This window comes from Oncorhynchus mykiss, chromosome 13 (assembly GCF_013265735.2).
Source record: "Oncorhynchus mykiss isolate Arlee chromosome 13, USDA_OmykA_1.1, whole genome shotgun sequence".
NCBI classification, from domain to species: domain Eukaryota; kingdom Metazoa; phylum Chordata; class Actinopteri; order Salmoniformes; family Salmonidae; genus Oncorhynchus; species Oncorhynchus mykiss.
In genome coordinates, this window is record NC_048577.1 from 31,306,223 (window position 1) to 31,321,574 (window position 15,352).

Genomic DNA, 15,352 nt, shown 5'->3' on the forward strand with positions numbered 1-15,352 from the left:
AAATGCAGAAGTATTTCCTTTTTCAATGAAAAAAATATATGGATACAAACTTGAAACCACTGAGCATGACAATTTAGCCCATGGGATGAAACTAATGGACAGCAGTTGTGAGTAGCCTGACGGTCCATTCCATATGGTCAATTTTACTTTTACCTGTCCTGTTTTTAGGACATGTTGTTTTTTAACATGTCAGCGCATTTTTTATTTGATTGGGCGCCATTTTGGTTAGGCTATTTGATCGAAGAAACCTAATGTAAAAAGTTTCCATCTCATTGCAGTTTCATACACTACAGAAAAGGACACATACTCATTCTACCATATATCTGCTACACAATTTATGTTAAATTCGTTTTTTGCGTCTCCATCAGCACCCTGGAGATGCAGGCTGGGAATGGATAAGATAAATATTTTGCATCCCTGCCTTTGACAAAGTGAACATTGCTTGTCACAGGGCGGCATCAGCGCTCACCTGAAAAGCCCATATGCCACTGGTCGAGAGAAATTGTCATTGTTTTTGGGCAGAATTATGTAAAGGTTTTATGTGTTGTTGGAGGTACAACTTGGTCAGTTTAGCTTTAAAAAAAATGCCGCCCTTGTCAATCTGCCGCCATAGACCTAATGAGCGGGTCGGCAGGTTTCAGACGTCCCTCCCACAAACAGAGCAATACAATCGCACACTCAATTCGTGCAAATATGTTTTTAAAAGTATTTCAGCAGATTTGGTGCATTTTTATTTGTTTTTTTGTGTGGCTTAATTCGTGTGAAAATAATTTTTTTGCCCGACTTCATTCCGAGGAAAATACATTTTTGGGGGGCAAACTTCAGAACAATCTTATGAAAGTTATTAGAGCAATGGTGTTCTAGACTGCCTTTTTTGTGTGTCCCACATTATTTATATAAAAACGTGTTATTAACAACCCAATATTGTTAATCAACCAGGTTGTCACAGAAATAATTATAATATAATAGTAGCCTTACAATGTTTTTTATTTTATTACACCCAGTACCGTTTTCTATGCCTGTTTTCGCTTAATACTTTGTGATACTGGTGCGCTTGTAGACAGAAAGGTAATTGTTTTTGTGGTATCGATGAAGGTATTTTATTGGGGAATGGGGATCCATTTTTATGATGGGAAATTATTATACACACACCCGCACACAAACACTTACACACATATAAACACACTTTGTTAGTACTCATGTTATAGCCAACTCTTGACTTTTGTATGAATTGTTTTTTTATGAAATATTTGTATCTTGTGGTCATGTATTCATTATCTTTAACTGGTTAAATGTTTGTAGTTTGCATGTTTCAGTAATGATTAACATGCTTATATTTTGCATTTTTATACATGTATTTCCACTGAAGAAAGCAATAATTAATCAACACACTACTGTAAATAAATGGACACTAGCTGTTATAATTTGGAAATTGCTCTCCGGAAACAAATTGTGAGAAATGCTCAGTCTGAAGCCATTCGGCTGTGGGTTTCATAGCCCTATAATAATGACACAAGTTATATCCCCTTAAAAAGTGTTTATTTACAACATGTGGGGGTATAAGATGTTGGAAATATTGGCATAGGAGAGTCTGAAATTAAGTAAATACCCTAACCCTAAGCTATGTTCAATGTCAGCAGCAAATTCCAGTGAGAAATGTTCAGTCTGAAGCCATTGGGCTATGGGTTTCACAGCCCTATAATAATGATGCAAGTTATTTCAGATTTAAAAGGGGTATAGCATGTTGGGCAAAGGGGTATAAGAGAGTCTGACCTATAACCCCTAACTTGAGTTCAGTCATCACCAAAGAGATCCAAGAGGGGCCTAGCTTCGTCCTTCATGACAGGGAAAGGCCTCAATTCTGATCTCATTAGATCAAATCAGAAGAGGATGGATTAACAGTGATTCATATTACTGGTTTGCATCCTAAAAAAGGATAGTTGTGTTTTTCTGCATAACACACTAACATTATTTGTCTACCCATATGATGTGGATCATTGTCAGGTTATTTGATATTTATACCATGGGTGGGTCTAATCCTGAATGCTGATTGGTTAAAACCGTATTCCAGCCGGTGTCTATTCCACAAGTTAACACCGGCTAAATCTATGATGTTGAAATGACCATTTACTCTGTTCCATCTGACTGCACAATCCACGCTTCTCATTAGCCCAGCCAAGCAACTTATACACTTGATCTCCACTATAAAAGCATCTAGACTTTCTCACATTTCCTTTAGACTAACATTTCGTTTTCAAAAGCTGAGATTTGTGTAAACATTTCTGTCAGTCTCTCCGACATTTGCAACATTGTTTCAATATTCAAATTCAATCTCCAGCTGTCCCATAGTAATTAACGTGTTGGGAGTCGAGACGAGACAGACAGGCAGTGTTTCTCAGCCAGTGAAAATCATGAATCAGCTGGCATAATTTTTATGGATATATACAAAGAAATTAAACGTCAATTGAAAAAAGGTAAAAAAACGAAATGAAGTGCAGCTAGTTTGCAGTCTTTCCAGCTTCAGTTTGAAGTGATTGTGTTGTTGGCTAGCTCCTCTGAACAAGTGTCCTATGCCATTTTCTATGCTATGCGAAATCACGCCTCATTAGCTCATTGTTATGGATGCATCCAAATAAATGTCACTAGAAAACAGCTTAAACAAATGCAAATGCAGCTACTTTGCTGTTATTCTAGCTGCATGTGACTGTAAGTTAGCTGTAGTTGGCTAGCTAGCAAGCAAGGGATAAGAAAGTTGCAAGCCAGTACAGCAATGAACCATTTAGAACGAACGACTGGGTTGCGTCCATAGATACAGAACAAAAAGACTGAAGGACTGGGTCTGGCAACCAAACCGATAGAACGGACGACCAGCCGGCTTGGGTAGCAACCCTAGATTTGTGTTGGGACTATATCTTGTGGAAGGATGAAATAGTACGAATAAATGTATCAAAATAACTTTTTTAATGAAAATATGTCAATCATTATTTAAATATGTTGGTAACCCTGTCACATCCTGATCTGTTTCACCTGTCTTTGTGCTTGTCTCCACCTCCCTCCAGGTGTCGCCCATCTTCCCCATTATCCCCAGGGTATTTATACCTGTGTTTTCTTTTTGTCTGTTGCCAGTTCGTTTTATTTTGTCAAGCCTACCAGCGTTTTTCCCGTGCTCCTGTCTTTCTCTAGTTCCTGTTTTCCCAGTTTTGACCATTCTGACTGCCATGACTCTGAGCTTGCCTGCCGTTCTGTACCTTGTCACTCCAACCTGGATTACTGACCTCTGCCTGCCCTGAGCCCGCCTGCCATTCAGTACTTTTCGGACTCTGCTCTGGATTACTGACTTCTGCCTGCCCTTGACCTGACGTTTGCCTCTCCCCTGTTTTTGTAATAAACCTTTGTTACTTTGAAACTGTCTGCATCTGGGTCTTCTCCTGAGCCTTGACAAACCCGTTGTATAAAAGTGATAATGCCCTCGAAAGCCGGTGTTTGGAGGATATATATGCATGGTTTGCCGGCCCTCGACTGGCATTATTACTTCAATCACCTCTCCATTATCACTTAAATACGCTTCAGTAACAAAAGAACACCATGGTTGTAATAACACTTTAAACAGGTAATTTGTACATGTGTAGAATGTGTTTGTTTTGGGTCTACACTGGTAAGTTAACTTAGAAAATGTCTAGTCACAGAGGAATTTCTTCTGAATAACTGGTCAGGGCATACATAGCAATTTCCATTCAGATTCAGGCAAGTTTGATGTAAGGCTTGATCACACCTGTAGTGATTACTACTATCCGTCACACCCATTGTTGCTTATCAATTGTTCACTATATATGTCAATGTAATTACACCCAACACAATGTTGAAAAATTGAATGCTTCCCACCACTAGATCACATAACTATATGTGAGCTGGATGTGATCTCAATGCTGCCACCAATGTAGTGGAAGAAAGTGAAAGCTGCAACAGGGACTCTAACCAGGGCTCATACATGGCAAAGTGAGCTCTAACGGCCGTTGCCATGAAATCCTAGTAGGCCTCTGAGCAGAGGCAGTAGACCTACAATGCTGGAATAAGGCTTGTTACAATAGCTTAATAAGTATATAACATGATTGACACAACGGTAATAATCATCATGAAACATCCTTGGAAGTGCCATAAGTGTAAGCCAACATAATTAATTATTCGACATTAACCCGTTTAACTGAATTGGTATGGCTTAATTGATCATAGTCCAAACTCATTATAGTTGTAAATACCATGCAGTTACACTAGGAGAATTTAAACCAAACAGATTTGTTTTGCAAGTCTTCTGTTTCCCCACATTTACTGATTCATTTTCCATCATGAAAATGTATCCCCATACCCCAATCAAATGCCTTCATCGATACAACAATACCATGATACTGACAAACACAGCTATTTATTCCAATATTATGGCAACCCCCATAAAATCCGACATAGCACCAGTATCCCAAAGTATTAAGCGAAAACATGCATAGAAACAGCATTGGCATTAATAAAAAAAATAACAAAATGTAAGGTAACTAATATAAGTATTTAGAAGACAAACTGGTTGATTAACAATATTGGGTTGTTAACACGTTTGTTTACTGATATAAATAAATGTGGGACACAAAAGGGCAGTGAAGAACACCATTGCTCCAATAACTTTAAAAAGATTGAAAAGCATGTTGGGGAATAATCAGAATAGTTGGGTAACATAGATAATATGTTTTATTTTCATTATATGCTTGTGAGTTACTTCTCATCAGAATGTATCTTGTAGTACTATAGTGGTGGCCATTTGCAGTTATCTGTTCTCTGTCATGGGGTCATGTCACGTTCTGACCTTTATTTCCTTTGTTTTGTATTTATTTAGTATGGTCAGGGCGTGAGTTGGGGTGGGCAGTCTATGTTTGTTTTTCTATGATTTGGGGATTTGTATGTTTCGGCCTAGTATGGTTCTCAATCAGAGGCAGGTGTCATTAGTTGTCTCTGATTGAGAATCATACTTAGGTAGTCTGGGTTTGACTGTTTGTTGGTGGGTGATTGTCTATGTTGATTGCTTGTGTCATCACAGTTTTCATTTAGCTTCAAGGTCGTTATTTGTTTATTGTTTTATATAGTGTGTTTCAGTGTTCAGTGTTTTCTTTATTAAATTTCATCATGAACACATACCATGCCGCATTTTGGTCCTCTGATCCTTCTCGCTTCTCCTCTTCAGATGAAGAGGAGGACGCCCGTGACAGAATCACCCACCAACCAAGGACCAAGCGGCGTGATAAAAGACAGCGACGACAGCAGCAGCAGCAACAACAGCGGCCAGCATCACAGGACTCCTGGACATGGGAGGAGATATTGAACGGAGAGGGACCCTGGGCACAGGCTGGGGGGGGCACACGAGGTGTGGGGCTAAGCCAGGTAGCAGACCTGAGCTCACTCCTCGTGCTTATTATAAGCAGCGTGTTAATGGTCAGGCACCGTGTTATGCGGTTAAGCGCAAGGTGTCGCCAGTACGTGCCCATAGCCCGGTGCGCTATAGGGCAGCCCCCCGAAAGTGTCATGCGAGTGTGGGCATCGAGCCAAGGCGTATGGTGCCTGCTCAGCGTGTCTGGTCGCCGGTATGCAGTTTTGGTCCAGGGTATCCTGCGCCGGGTCTGCGTACTGTGTCTCCGGGGCGTTGGAGGGTGCAGTGCGTCCTATGCCTGCGCTCCGCTCGTGCCGGGCAAATGTGGGAATGGAGCCTAAGGGAGAGGTGCGCGTAGTAGGCACTAGATCTCCCGTGCTTACCCACAGGTTCAACCTGTGCCTGCACTCTGGAGGGTCCGGGCTAGAGCAGTGATCCAGCCTGGGGGAGTGGTGCCAAGGCTGCGCACCAGAGCTCCAGTGCTCCCACAGCCCGGTCCTTCAGGTGCCTCCTCCTAACACCAAGCCTCCTGGAGGTCTCCCCAGCCTGGTGGGTCTCTGTTTTAACACCCAATTAAAATTAAACACTGTCAATTGATAAGGATTTATAAGACCCTTATTTTATAGTAATGGACAGAGCCCAGTCTTAAAATCAAACAGCAGATTTTATTCACGAGAGTACTGAACATGCTACAGTTTACCACAGGTTATAAACTGAAAATTATGTCATTAGTTTTCGAACTGTCCCGTCTCTTCTCCCACCCTGGTACAAAGGCAGTATCTCAAGCCTTCCCACATCGTCTCCCTACCAATTTAATATAATTTATGACTGAGCCAAGGTCTTCCTGTGTAGATAAGCATTCTAGCCAGTCTGAAGATATAGTTCATTAATTTCTACCAAGGAACAGACAGTCATTGTTCTAATTCTTGATTATATTTACACACATTACATTCAGTACTAGGATCAAGAAAGAAAATTCATACATATACAGTAACACAATAGTATTCTGATATTCTCTCATGATTTGGTAAATACAGGACATTTCCACTACAAGCACAAAATCTGCTAAAATACTTTAGTACAAATTTGCACAAATTGAGTGTGAGATTGTGTTGAAAAAGTAAAACACTCTTTCTAAGGCAAGATACCTAAGTGACTTTTTCGTGACAGGTTATGAGAATATATGTCACCGCTAAGTTTAGGTCACCGCTAAGTTTAGGTCACCGCAAAGTCACAGAAAAACACAACCATTTTTCCAGCCAAAGACAGGAGTCACAAAAAGCAGAAATAGAGATAAAATTAATCACTAATCTTTGATGATCTTCATCAGATGACACTCATAGGACTTCATGTTACACAATACATGTATGTTTTGTTATGCAAAGTTCATATTTACATAAAAAAAATCTCAGTATACATTGACGCGTTATGTTCAGTAGTTACAAAAACATCTGGTGATTTTGCAGAGAGCCACATCAATTTCCAGAAATACTCATAATAAACGTTGATCAAAGATACAAGTTTTATACATGGAATTTTAGATAAACTTCTCCTTAATGCAACCGCTGTGTCAGCTTTACGGAAAAAGCAAATCATGCAATAATCTGAGTACGGCGCTCAGAGCCCAAACCAGCCAAAAATATATCTGCCATATTGTGCAGTCAATACAAGTCAAAAATAACATGATAAATATTAACTTACCTTTGATGATCTTCATCAGAATGCACTCCCAGGAATCCCAGTTCCACAATAAATGTCCATCATTTATGTCCAAATAGCTACTTTTGATAGCGCGTTTTGTAAACAAATCCAAAGTCAAAGCGCGTTCACTAGGAGCAGACGAAATGTCAAAAAGTTCCGTTACAGTCCGTAGAAACATGTCAAACGATGTATAGAATCAATCTTTAGGATGTTTTTAACATAAATCTTCAATAATGTTCCAACTGGAGAATTCCTTTGTCTTCAGAAATGCAATGGAACAGGAGATACCTCTTACGTGAACGAGCAACCCGAGCCCATGGTACTCTGCCAGACCACTGACTCATACAGACCTTATGAGTCCCTCCTTTACAGTAGAAGCCTCAAACAAGTTTCTAAAAACTGTTGACATCTAGTGGAAGCCCTAGGAAGTGCAACATGACCAATATCCCACTGTATCTTCAATAGGGGCTGAGTTGAAAATCGACCAACCTCAGATTTCCCACTTCCTGGTTGGATTTTTTTCTCAACTTTTTGCCTGCCATATGAGTTCTGTTATACTCACAGACATCATTCAAACAGTTTTAGAAACTTCAGAGTATGCTAATAAAATGCATATATTAGCAACTGGGACTGAGTAGCAGGCCGTTTACTCTGGGCACCAAGCTACTCAATACTGCCCCCAGACATAAGAAGTTAAGAAAATCATTTCTGGTCGTAGCAGTATCGAAGTGGCGTGAAAAGAGTGTGTCCCAAGCCAGGGCAGTAAGGAGCGCACACTGGGGCAGGGCGGGGTGCTGATGCTACTATTTTATAATATCGCACTAGCCTCGGCTCCAGGCTTAAAGGTCCTGAACAGTCATTCTGAAAAGTACTTTTTATCTCATGGCTAACTACCAGGAAGTTTGAAAAGACAGGCTTCTTCTTTTTCTTTGGGATTGGGATGGCGGATCGGTGCATACACCACCCCCTACTGTACTAAAGTGTGAGGCCAGTCATGGCCTACCGACATTAAATTCTCTTCATTATTCCTGTTCCTAAAAAAATATAAGTAAATTGCACCACCAACTAACCCTACACCTATATACAGTACCACTATTTCATAAAAATATAAATCACCACGCCATTAACTCTTCTGCAATAAAATCTCATACACCCAGGTAGGGATGTTATGGTGACCGTATTACCGCCACACCGGTGGTCACAAGTCATGAAGACAGTCAAATTCCACATGACCATTTAGTCACGGTAACTAGTCTTCTCCAAGCTCTGATGCTGCTGATGTGTAGTCTACCAACCTTGCTAACTGCCTGGTACTCAGCACTCTATTGTCTCTCTCATCTGACATCGATGCAAATGTAATCAAAAATGTAATCAAACACTTCATGAGAGCCCATGAGCTCATGTTGCGCAGCATTTCAATAGGCTATGCAATTGCATGAGAAAACATAGTGATGGCCTCTATTAAAAAGAGGAGGATCCCATCAGATTTCTTAGGCTAGGCATACTATATATATTTCTCAACTTTCCTAACATTAAGCACATTTCCTATAGCCCACATGTCTGTTATGGAAATCCTCTTAGGGATCGGATCCCGCTAGCGGGATCAAATTCGACAACATCCGCTTAAATTGGAGTGCGCCAAATTCAAATGACAAAATCGTAATATTAAACATTCATGAACATACATTACATCATCATTTAAAAGCTTCACTTCTTGTTGATCCAAACACTTTGTCAGATTTCAAAAAGGTTTTATGGTGCAAGCATACCATGCGATTATCTGAGGACAGCGCCCCACATAAAAATACTTTTTCAACCAGCATAGGCTTCACAAAAATCACAATTGGCGATAAAATAAATCACTTACCTTTGAAGATCTTCCTCTGTTTGAAATCCCAAGGGTCCCAGCTACACAAGGAATGTTCGTTTTGTTCGATAAAGTCCTTTATATCCAAAAAGTCTGTTTAGTTGGCGCCATTGATTTCAGTAATCCACTCCTTCAACATGCATACAAAGGAATTCAAAAAGCTACCAGTAAACTTCATCCAATCAAGTCAAACAATGTTTCTAATCAATCCTCAGGTACCCTAATATGTAAATAAACGATAATATTTCAGACGGAAAGAACGGTGTTCCATAGAAAAGGAAAATAACAAAGAGCGCACCCTCATTCCTTGTCGTATGAAGACAAATTATGAAGAGAAATTAGTGATAAAACGTATCATCGTCCATTGGACATAAACATTACACAACAACTTGGAAATCGCAAACTCAACAATGAGTGGTTTGGAAGGAATCAGTGGTTAGCAATCACTAGCCTGCTATTCAGTGGAGTGGGTGTGTGGTCCAAGTCTGGGTTTAAGGGTCTCTTTGCCAAGCTGAAGACTTCGTTTTTATCAAAGATTCTCTGTAATTAGTTACTTGATTAAACTGAATAATCATGTAACTGTAATTAACTAGGAAGTTGGGGCACCAAGGAAAGTATTCAGATTACAAAGTTATAATTTCCCGATATATCTTTTCAGATATTTTCATATCTGATCAATAGTCTTCTGATTAATGGTTTATTTATTTTACCTCACGTTAGTCTCATTCCAAATGTCGTAAATTGTTGGTTATCTGCACGAATCCAGTCTTCACTATGAGTCATCCATACATCAATTGTCTTAAATCATTTATTCATTACTAACTAAGTAATTCACAGAAATGCATAAACAAACAGTAAATATGGTTACATGAAATGATAGAATGTGCCCTAGTGGGCTGAATCGGCATGGCGGCTTGTTAGACAAAGGGGCAATGGGGGGTCGACTAAGATGTCCCTACAGAGTTAATTATAATAATTAAAATGCTAATACCTTACACATGAACGCTCACTCATTCAGGAACAATGGCAATCAATATATATACTTACGCTCAGTGTGTCGTCTTGATTGCTGGTAAAAAGTATTTCTTTTGTAGAATTGTCCGTCTCTCTCCCTCTCTCTCTCTGTCTTGGTTAGAGGGGATAGTTCAAAGTGACATTCGTTATAGAATGGATGTTTCGGCAGTTGTCGTTCTTCGCGTTCAATGATACCGAATTCCTAGCTGCAGACTAGTAATCAATATCAAAGACTTGTTCTTATTCTGTCGGTATCAATAGTCTAAGAGTTTAACCACGTGGTATGGTTAAAAGATTCAGCAATGGTCTACAACCTTTGTCCTCCTCTAATGGAGAAAAACATCTGGTCTGGTGATAATTTCTCAAAGTTGGGTTTTATTCGGAATGGCAGAAAAGGCTGTCTCAGGATGTCTGACCCTAACTGGGCTCAGTGGCGGTCCTCTGATTTAGTTCAAATCAAAAGAGAATTGTATTTTTCTTCATTCAACAGTCCAAAATCATATTACACAATTATACAAACAGTATCATACTCACTCATTCATCTTATACAACAATTAGATGTAAACCTTATATCTGAGGCTATTATATAAACAGCGTTATGATAATGTGGCCACACCGTCTCTCTTGAGCTTCCCAAGTTGTGCCAAACGGACCAGTTCGTAGCTGGATTCTTCACCGATCTTTCACACTTTCTCTGGAACATAAAATTTGTTCGTACCTCAAGTTCTGTGAGGTGGAAAGATTTCATTTGTCTACATGAAAAACTACTCTCTATAACTGTGTGTCCATGAGGTCTTCTCAGGAATTTACGACCTCTGACCACAGCAGTCTGGTTGTAGAAGCAGAGAGCGGGGGATGGTGCTCGCTGTACTCAAAGAGGGCAATGTCATGACAACATGATGGGCCAGAAAAGGTTCAATACAGTAGCCATGCTGTCAATCTAGCATGACTTCTGCTGTGTTCAAGGTAACTGGGATCTCAGAAACAAATGAGCTCCGACTGGGAAAATATGTTTTGAAAGGTCATCCAACTCGGAATTCCAAGTCGGGAACTCGGGCCTCTTTCTAGAGCTCCGACCTGAAGATCATTGATATCATGATTGAATCTGGTTTTTTTCTGAGTTCCCAGTTGTCTTGAAAGCACCACAACTCCAGAAAAGGCCAGAGTTTGACTACAAAGTTTGATGCTAAACTTTGATGCTAAACTTTGGCACCCCCTTCATGTTCAAGTGAGCACAGTACAACAACGTGAGTCCAAAAATGTCTTGTATGATGCTGCATAAATGATGTAATATGCCAGGGAGATATGTATACTGTAGCTAAGAAAGTAATGCTAAGTGTATTTTGTGTACTAAGCTGTTAGTTGCCCATGTGCCTCACCCTAATAATTTGGTCCCTTTCCCCCTCCTACTGTTCTGACTTGGTGGTGCAAATAGCCTGTAGCCTGTTTTACACATGATCGAAGATTGTAAGAGCTTCATTGTCTGCTTATATGTACCCTTTATTTATCCACGGTTCTGACTTGGTGTGAAGGGCGAACACTGTAAGAACAGCCCATGTTCTGAATTCTGTAGCTGTACATTTCAAAAGTGCTGAACAAATGACTACATCCATCCTAGCTCGCTCATTAATGTCTTAAACGAAATTACAGATGGCCTCTTATCCAGACGTTGTCCCATTATGCCATAGTTTGTACATCTCAATTGTCAGTTGAAACCACATTTATCTAAGCAAGTCTGCCATATCAGCTTTGTTTTTTAAAGGCAGTAAATGAGGCTGAATGAAATGTTTCGCTGCCAGACAAGGCTCCGCTGATAGCCAGGTGTAGCAGTGGTAAGTGTTGGGGTTTGTTCCTTGTTAATCATTGGTGAAATTAGCATTTTGACAATATCTTTAATTAAATCATTCAAAAACCTTTATTAATGCAATTGCAGACAGAAGATGACAACAGGAACATAGCACGCATGTTTCCTAGTAAGTTCTGCAAAATAGAAAAGGTCCCAAGTTATTTTATTAAACCCAAAGTTCAGCCCTAGTGATGTCACTGCATACGTTATTACCTTCTACTCATCAGACAAAGCCCATGTGTATACAAACTTGCAAGAGAGATACAATAGTTCCAGTGTTTTCTAAGGGCTAAGCAGTAAATGTCCACTCCCCAAGTTGATTTATTGTGGAATGTCTGACTAGTCTCTTATCTCTTTCACTCCCCTGCAGTTCTGTCTCAGTCACACATTTCTCAGACCATTTCTTTAAAAGAGGCAGAGAAACTAGAAAACAACTGTGGAATAATAGTAAACCTCTATAATTAATATATATATTGTTAATCTGTAGTCTAGGACCCTATAATGTAAGGAGGGAGGGTTCTATTAATACAACATAAGCATAATCAATTATTATAATACATCAAACATTTGGTACATCCCCTATCATGACCCCTAGGTGAACCCCTGACATAAAGATTCACTCCATTGCGCTGAAAAGAAAGTTATGCTGTTGGGACAGCTTTATGTAGGCCCTAACAATTTGTGGGCACCGTTTGTAACCGTTACAATGCAATTAATGTATTGTTTAGTGTTGTGTTGTGTAGTGGCTTTGCTGGCATGCATCTAAAGAAAAGTTTTGGTGTTTGCCCCACCAAGATTTAAGAGCTTAAATCGCCACTGGGGAAGATATTTTCACCATAAAATGCTCCTTCATAATAAAAGCATTAATCAAATTTGCGGTCACTTTTGTTGCCTTATAATGTAAAGAAATAGCCTAATAGTTTATCAACATTATAAGCTAATCTGTTGTGTCAAGCCTCATTGCATAAAAACATTTTTTTTATGCTAGTGGTTGTATTAATTTGGGATCTAGCACATCCCACGACTGTAGCAGACCATGTTTGGAATATTTCTTCCTCGCACAGAATAGAATAAGTAAACTTTTGTATTATGGGGGATAGTAGATTGACATAGGCTAGTGCATTTGAGGTTCATTAGGCCTACTCATCTTATTGGCTGACGAAAAGTAAATGTGGACAGTTCTTACAATATCTTCGGAAAAGAACACAAGGGTCACGGATGTGCCTGTTTTCACTTGTAGCCTGTGAGACCCGAGAGAGGTGCTTCGGAGCATTCAGCATGCATCTGGAAGAAGGGAATTATAGTTATTATATTCAGCCTATAGGCACAACGGCCACTGGCTGCAAAAGGCATGTTTTTTTTTAGGGGGCAGTGCGACCACACAAAGGGGATGCCGGTGTGACATTTTAGGCATTATCAAGTGCTTGTCAAATTGTGAATGAGAGACTCTGTCACGGCTGTCGTCAGGGTGGAAATGACCGGACCAAAGCGCAGCGTGATGAGCGTACCTTTCTTTTTTTTTTACAAGGAAACGACCGTGAAGCTTGACTTGGGCAACAATGCCACGAACAAAGTCAACTACCCACAATAACAAAAGGGGAAAAAGGCTACCTAAGTATGATTCCCAATCAGAGACAACGATAGACAGCTGTCCCTGATTGAGAACCATACCCGGCCAAAATATAGAAACAGAAAAACATAGAAAAAAGAAACTAGAATGCCCACCCTAGTCACACCCTGGCCTAACCAAAATAGAGAATAAAAGCCTCTCTATGGCGCAAATAAAGCAGAGTTCATGCCTTTCATGCAACTTTTTCATGCAAATCATCATTAGAGTCGCATCATGCAGCCTTAGAATGTATTAAAAATATATCACCCAATGTTTGTATCACAACTAAAGTTACATAAATAACTCTGAATGAAGCAAATAAGAGTACCTGTTTCTTTGTTAACCTATCAACACAGAATAGCTGCATGTGCTCACTCCCTATAATCATTTGCAGAAAATGTATTTTCTATTTTATTCAGCTTTGTTAAATTGTGTTCTTCATACTATATAATAATATCAAATAATGCTGCGGAATTCTAAGCAAATCTTGTCTGCTAAATGAACTAGTGTAGCCCACAGCCATATGGCATAGCCAGATCAGGACCTATCATGCTGACAACTCAGAGTTTGCTATTCCGTTCTTTTGAAATAGACTACATTTTCTTTGTCTCAGACCTGTCTAAAATAAATATTGTGATGCTGTAGGCTACATTACATGGATTGATTAGACTTTTTAAAATGTAGATGTTCCGAAGGTTTGCATCAGTGGCTTGTAGGCTATGTCTGGAAGCTCGGAGATGCTAAATGTGTTTATGTTAATTAACGGTCAATTGCTGTGAGACCTGCAGTTATTTGCTTGACAATCACCAGCTGACGAAATTGTGACCGCCACAGCCCTACACCCAAGTACTTCTCTGCAATGGTCACCTACACTCATTAAAAACCCACTACCCCATTCTACTACTTTGACCATATCTGTTTCTGCCTATGCCAACAGCCTAGGAGGATGAGACACCACCCCTCAGCAAACCCTGTAACTTTTCTGAAGTCAAATCTCATATGCCCAAATACTTCTCTGCAGCTGCCACCACAACATCCATTTTCTGTGATTAACTTTCCATTTCTGCGGTACAGTTGATAACCCTTGCTATGAACGCTAAGAAGCCAACCTTACTGAAGCTCACTCATTACCCTATTCCTTTGTACTGGCACAAATCTACTATTCACTGGGATCCTCTCAGGATCCAGCACCCTTGACCCATCCTCCGCACTAATCTGCCTCTCTCGCACCAGACACCTCCGATCCCCAGCATCACGAGCACCCCTACAATTGACACACACAACTTTATCCACCGAAACTACACAATCCTCTGTCGCATGCCCTCCAGCACACTTCCCACATCTCGCAATCTCCCACTTACACACTTCTGCAGCATGAACAGAATTGTTGCATCTGAAACAGTGCAGTGGATTCTGCACAACAGCTCTAACAGGATCACTAATATATCCTAACATGACTTTGAGACTCAAAACTCAAAAGGACTGACAATGACTTTTTCACCACGCTCCCCACCTGGTCTGCGTCGCACCAAACGGGATGCATCACAAAGACCAGGAATTTGAACTTAAATTGTTCCACCTTCACACTTAACGCTACCCCAGAAATCACTCCTTTCAATGGTGCCTTATTCCTAAGAGCAAAACAAGAAACAGATATTGACCCAAGTTGCGTGACACAAAGTGCCTTCTCCCTCTGGCCAGAAGTAACACACACAAATATCACAAGTCCACTGCAGGTTACCTTCACTGATTCAACTGCACGCAACTCCTTTCTAACCCACCCACTTTCTAAACCACAAATGGTTCAACCAAAAAGCAAAGGTCCGAAAAGGCAGGCTGAGTGACAACTCTTTGAAACGCCTATGTCAAGCAACTTGACTTGATTCAGTGAGCAGCATCGCAGTGAAA